Source organism: Atractosteus spatula, chromosome 5 (assembly GCF_055471065.1).
Source record: "Atractosteus spatula isolate fAtrSpa1 chromosome 5, fAtrSpa1.hap1, whole genome shotgun sequence".
Classification (NCBI taxonomy): Eukaryota; Metazoa; Chordata; class Actinopteri; order Semionotiformes; family Lepisosteidae; genus Atractosteus; species Atractosteus spatula.
The window spans coordinates 6189041-6196407 of NC_142710.1; the positions used below are offsets into that span (position 1 = coordinate 6189041).

The 7367-nt window shown below is 39.6% G+C and overlaps 1 pseudogene; it reads left to right on the forward strand.

Moving 5' to 3' along the window:
• Positions 1–5715: 5715 nt before the first annotated feature.
• Positions 5716–6505, forward strand: LOC148833694 (RWD domain-containing protein 2A pseudogene; annotated as a pseudogene).
• Positions 6506–7367: the final 862 nt, after the last annotated feature.

Here is a 7367-nt window from a genome sequence, read left to right on the forward strand (position 1 = left end):
ACGAAAGAAAAACCAACATTTTACAAATTCCGAAACTTAAATTTACAAAACTTGAAGGAATATCAAGATTTCACAAATCCAAGGAATATCGAACAAGAGAAACCTGGAGAATGGAAAAGAGGATGAAGAAGACTGGACAGGCTGAAGGGAAATTCCTCAAATTACAAACCCAGAGCTGCAATCGGAGTGCAGCACACCCAGGGACAGACTCTCCTAGTCTCAGCACAGCACAGTCTGATATCCTGTGGGATCACGTCTCCAGGTCTCCAGTTTTACGGCCATATACAGAATGTACTTGGTGCTAAAAAAATAAAATTAAACTATAAATACAGTTTTAAAGTGCAGCACGGTGAAAGTTCCTGGTTACCACTTCCAGGACCTAGTTGAAAAACCCAGAAACGTACAGTAAACATACAGTCAGTGTGGATTGAAATGCCAAATGTCTCAGGATGGGAATCACTTTGGTTTTTTGAAAAAAAAAAACATAAATGTAGAAATCAGTGCTGCTGCGCTCTAAGGTTGCTGCACTCTCTGCTAATGAGAGGTACATTAGGGTCTGATTTATTTATGAAAGCAGGCGATAAACCCTAGTCTGAGTGTTTGGACAGCTGGAATTCCATTGTCAACATTAGTTTATCACACTTGACTATCAAATTGACATGCTTTATATACAGATGGGAAATGAAACCTGGTTTTTGGACAAGAAACATGACAATTCCGAGCAAGGCCCTTAACCCCAACTGCTCCAGGGGTGCCGTATAAATGGCTGACCCTGCGCTCTGACCCCCAAGCTTCTCTCCCTGTCTGTGTCTCATGGAGAGCAAGCTGGGGTATGCAAAAAGACAATTTCCTAATACAAGAAATTGTATATGGCCAATAAAGTTTTGTTAAGCATTAAGCTTTTATGGACTTGTTGTTTTGAAAGTTAAATGCAGGTGGTTTGAAGATTCAAGTTCTCCTTTTCAATCACCATGTGTCTCACTTTTTGGAATATGTCTTCTTCCTTTTCATCTGCAACTTCAAGAGGTCGGTTTAATGATTCCATAAATACTTGCTGACAACACTTACAATTTCATTTCATTCAATTCAATTTCTTATCTTATTATTGTTCTAATCTTTGTGATCCTAAATGGTCATGACAAAGCAGACAATTACCGGAAGCCGAATGAACAATGACTGAAGACATTGCGGTGGTCTTACCAAGGACTGTTACACGATAGATGTTGAGTCTGTGTTTTTCATCTTCTTCATCACTCAGTACAGCTGTGTAAATTCCACTGTTTCCGTGACTCAGGTTTGTTAGTGTAAGGGAATAATCTGTCTCCTTAAACACCACTTGATTCTTGTACAGGAATACGGTGTGTCCTCCAGTCGCCATTTTCAGTATGGTAACCTCTGTATTTTCTGTTTTCAGCATCCACTCCAACATGTTCATCTTTAAGTGCCCAGGTATGTCCACAGTCAGGGATAGAGAACTGCCTGGGATGGCGTAGATAATCTTTGCACGGTTCTTCTCTTCAGTTCTGCCATCTAGGAATGGAAAGGGGATCATACTTAATAAGTTGGGTGAAACAGATTTCATAATACATTTCTGTGCATCGTGGGGCTGGTTCCTCAGACCCATTTCAAAGACAAGGCCTGGCTTGATTCTTTCCTACAGAACACTGCGGCTATTCTGCAGTGAAATATAGTTTATTTTCTGCAAAGCTTTGCATCTTCCTTGACCTTCTTCATTCATAGCTTTATCATTTTAAACTTAACTCCCAACCTTGTTGTGTTAGGTGACACCAGACCACCACGTACTGTATGAATGTGCAAATTTCGTCAGCACATGATTCAATTTCTGGAACAACTTTGTTCGTTTTTTTATCGTTTTTTCAACGTTTTTTTTTCGCAAACTCATCTCAGTAGATGATTTCACAACTAAAAACACAGCTCGGCCTTTCCTGTACCTAGATGACATAGATTGTGGCATTATGGAATCCGGTGAAAAACAACACCATCACAAAAATATTTAGCAATGATGGTCCATGAAGCAATTATGTCTTGCAGCTTGTCAAAATAAACCAGAAGCAACACCAACCAACTATCCTTGCTTTTCTTTGCCAAATTCATCTTTCAGGGAAACCAGCTTCTGAAATGCAGAAGTTCTCTATTTCTTTGAAGCATGTTTTCAGTCTTTTTTTAGGTTATAAAAAGAAGAAGGCCATTAAGCCCATCCAGCCCATTTTGTAGATAGAAGCTATAAATTCATTTCCTTGTCATTTCCCCTTCACTCCTCTGTTTTGTGTTTCAGTGTTCATTCTGCAGACATCTGCTGAGCTGACTTTATCAGTGTCTTCGAGGATTTCGCATATGTGTGTCAACAATAGCTGCTGTGCAGCTCTAACACTCAGTATCTGCCTGCAGCACAGAGCTCATTCTAGTTTCTAACACCATTGTTCTATTGCAGACATTTTTTAAAAAGCTCAATTACTGCTCAATACGTATAATTGAATAGCTCGGGTGGAATGGAAACTAGACGTTTAGAAGAAGGATTGGTTATCACTGCTCATACCATCATCCAACCAGCAAGCAAATTATCCCTGGTAAAGACTCCAGCAATCTGGAGCCTGTCTTGGGTGCAAGGCAGTACTACATCATGGATGGGCTGACAGTGCATCACAAGGGATCACCCAACACTGATTAACATAGCCCAGCGGTACACAACTCCAGTCCAGGAGGGCTGTATTGTCTCAGCGTTTTCATTTCACCTGTGCTCTGTGTCACCTAACTGAGCTGATCATTAACAGAACCGGACCAGTTTAACACGTCTTTGCAAGAGGGGGAGGACATGAAAAGCCATGAACACAGGGAGGTCATGCAAACTCCACACAGGAATTAAACTGCAAGAGCTCAGAGGCCACTGTGTCCCCCACCACTGCTCTACTCTGTCTTAAGTCATCCTGAACTCAGTCTGGATCACTTCTGCCCGGGCAGCACAAAACTACTTGTTACTCCCAATTTGGGGGTGCAGTAGTCTTTTTAAATAACAGAAAAGAAACTAAAACACATAACAGTGTTGGAAAGTATAATAATGACAGACCTTCCAGTTTACCAGGAGGGGGAAAAAAGTGCACATGAAGAACAGCTTTCATCAAAGCTAGATTAAAAATAATTCACTATTAAACTAAGCACAATTAACCTGCTACAAGACAAAGACAAAGATGTGAAGGAAAGTGACTCCATGTTCATTGGCCACAAAAACAGCTTATTCTTTTAGCATCATCTGCTGGATCAAATCAAAACTACAGCAGGGACATTAGTTTTTTTAATGCTGAACATCTCCATCTGCCATGATGAGTCCCTCAATCTTTGAGGGACACCCTAGTCACAAATTTCAATGAGTCTTATTTCCAAGTCTAAAGGCTAATGTTGAGTATGTGGTGCAATTGTCCTTTACTTGACTGTTTGCAATTTAAACAAACAGGCACCACTGAGAAGAAGCTGGGAGGTAAAGAGTGAGTAATGAGGTTTGCATGTTTACCGGTAAACCTTTACTTCTTGGGTGTTATGCCTGGGTGAGCCAGTGCTCGGTCTCCTCAAAAACAGGATTGCATTTGCAAGAGATGTAAAACTCCCAGAGATGTGCTCAGGCAGACTGTCAAAACTGCCTGCCTCCAAATAATGGGTGGTCATTCCATCAAGCACAGGCTATATAAGTCCTGATCTGCCACCGATCTGGTGCTCTGTCATTGAGCTCCTGCCGACCTGGGTACTGCTCAACGCATTACTAACCCCTGACTCAAGAGGCCACTGTGCCTGAATCCTGTCTGAGAGAATCTCTGTCTGTGTTAAACCCTCTCTGCCTGTCTGCACCCTGTCTCTTTTGACAAGCAATGGACCAGTGGCAGGGATTCAAACTTCCTACCGGCAAGCCTGCGCAACCTCCTTGCCTGGACCAGCCCTGATAGCTGAGCTCACAGATCAACTATCACAGATCATTCCCATCTGCTACCGCTCCCTGTCCTGCTCTGCACTGTTCTGTTCCTAAGGGAAATCCATGAATTCATCAAGTGTGTGCTCATGTGGCTTGTTTGTGAGATAAGCTATACTTGTTATGGTTAACCTCAAAGCTCCCTAATAGGAGAAGTTCCTTTAGGTTGTAATCTATTGTTTCTCACTCTTTGTGTCCTGAATATGCTGCAACAATGTTATGGAAAATTGACTCATATTTTTTTTTAATACTCCGATAACTGTAAACTGAGGTATCTTTAAAGGGTTCATATATAGGCCTACTTTCCAACATAGAATTAACCATAAACATACACATGAAACTTAACAACAACAAAATATACATTTAATTATTGGACATCCATCACCACAAAGACAGAGTTTTTGGAGGATTTCTGGTGCCTCTGGTGATTTTTATATTTAACAGAATTAAAAATAATTCACCCTTTATCAACAAGCATTTTTATACCAAAAGAAAAACATTTCTGTTATGCTTTAATACATTTTATTGTATTGTGATACACTGTGTTTCCACTATAACAATCTTGTCAATGTAAATTTATTCAGCAGCCCCACAGTGCCTCTTAGAGTACAGGATAACATACCTAATATAGTCTGTATTATATATATTACATATAGCCCATACCCCTCTTTTCCTCTAAGTCCATTAGATTTAGTCAGAATCCCTTAGCTGCTTAGAGCTGTTAAGCTTTGGCTCATCAAGGGGAATTCTGCCGTGAGGATATGCAACAAGGCTGTAACTTCTACTCTCCCACTTATCTCTGTTTGCCTGTCCTGCTGCATAGCTCACATTCACTTATGTCAGTTTTTGTAAAGACAGCACTTCAGGCTGGGAAATTTCCAAAATTATATATGGCAGCATTTGCAATTACTGTACCAGCACAGGTGGATCAAGGACCGTGAAAGATGTCTTCCAACACTCCCACTTGAGAGCGTTATTTTAACGCTTTCTGTAACCCTCCTTATTTAAGTATTAAATAAGATGATCTTGTTTGCAAAACTACATACACAGGCTCAAAGTGAATGATGGTGTTTTTGCCATACTTACAGACATCTTTTAAAGCCAACCAATGAGACTTTTTGCTGACTCGGTTGCTGGCCTTGCACACAATACTGCTGTTCTCTACAGTGACAACGATCTCCAGGGCATCAGACGGTGTGTAGTCTCTTCTAACTTCAATTCAACTGCTGGCAGTGGTAGGAAACAGAATTGTCTTGACCGACAGTACAAGTAGCAGAGATGTTGCAGCGCTCTTCACTGACTGAAGCTGACTTCACCTTTAACTTTGGTTTAATCACAGAATCTACAATGCAACAATTGATCAAATATATTAGTACATTCGGATAGTCTTGATAGTATTGTTTTCACTGAGTGGAGACCATTTGCTGATCAATACTATTATCCTTGTATCAGCACAGATGGAACAAGGAGTGCGAACAGAGTCTTCCAATAGTTCCACTTGAGTCACATGCAGTCTCACACGCGGCAAAACTCAGACTCCTACTGTACTAGTATCCATTTTAAAGAACAGCTGCTTGCAATGGTGTCTCACACTAACACAGGCTCACAGACATATGTAAACGTGTACAATTCCCTACCAGTACCTGGATATATACTCCAGATCCTATCAGATTATATTATTATAATGAAAAATCTTAACCCAAGTTAGTGGAAAACAGAGCTGTAGTCCGCCCTCTCCAATGCTGAAATGTAGTCAGAGCTGTGTCACTGAAAGCAACAGACATGAAGACACTTCTGCCTTGCTTCATGTGAAGAGATACCTGGAGGGTGTACAAGAGTCTTTGCCTCCTCATTTCGAATTCAGTATCGAAGTAAAATCTGATATCACCCAGATTACAATCTACACGCATCCTTGCCTCATTCCAATCTCACGTTGCACCAGTAGTATTTATGAGATGTTCTTCTCTGGACAGACAGCAGCAGAAGCTGTTAAATGATAAATCTGTGTTCATATATCAGTGCCTTAGACTGAGGAGAGCTTTGCAATACCCTGGCTGTTTAGTACTGTAGGTACAAAACCAAAGCTCGCCTTACTTAAAAAAAAACAACTGTAAATTACCTCAACAAGTCAACTCTGTATTTCATGGAATGTGGATTTACAGTCGCCACATAAAATCATCAGGACCTGAGAAAGAAAATTCTCAACTATGCAAAAAAGCTGCACCTGAAAGGATTTTGCTTAACTGGAAAGTTATCAGTGTTGAAGGAGGAAAGGATGATTGTGAATAGTTCTGGCATGACATTAAGTAACCCCCTTGGAAGCACATTTCCTGCAAACATGTAGAAACAATATCAGAAATTAACAATATTGATGAATGCCCTTTGTTCCCAGCTTTTGAAGATCTGACATTTGAAGCACAAGGTTTTTGCTTATTGCAAAATGATTACCACATGGATTGAGGGCAGTTCTTGGAGTATTTTAAGGAACATAAAAGTAAGCATGTATTTCAGATACTATTTGAGGATTGATGGAAAAACTGACTTGTAATATTTTTAGAAATTGTTTTTGCTATTACTGTGATAAACACCCGACAGAATTAAAAGTCTTGTTCTTGTTAAAATAAACAGATACAGTGAAGGAAGGAAGTTCTGGTTCCATGTCATCTTTGTCTCACAGAAAATAATATTTTTTCAGTCTAGACTTCATATTGTCCACTTATAAGTAAAAACAAAAACGTATGCACACAGAAACTGCTTAGTAGTAGCACTTAAAATTTTAAAACACATACAGTACCTTGGGGGATTAATCTGTAATTCACAATGTTCTTATCTTTTCCATTTTTGTCCTGTGTTATCACTGTGTAAATTCCTCTATTTGACTCCTCCAGTTTAAGAATTCGAAGAGAGAAATTTGTCTTATAAAACATAACTTTCTCCTTATATTGAGGAAAAATGTCGAGATGATTATTATTTAATGTGTATTCCACTATAGTTTTGGTATTATTAAACTTCCAGTAAAATCGTCAGAATTCTGCCGGCTTCACTCCTCCCACATCCAGAAGGAAAGACTTTCCTTTTAAACCATAGCGGTCATTTACTTGTTCAGATTCAGTACCTGGAAATGGAAAGAGACACCATGAAATATCCCCAGTCTTAAACTTCTATGCATAGTATATACATATAAAGAGAGGAGCAGATGAACTTTACATGTTGTACACAGCAGAAAAAAATGTCAGTTGTCCTTACAAGTCTTTCACGTCTTCACGTGGCACAAAGACAAATTTTAAAGATACAGCATTTACTCTCTGTTTGATACACATTTTGAAATCCCATAACTGGGATTTGTCAGTAGTATTTGTGAATGATTAATGCATACTAACACTTGACACAA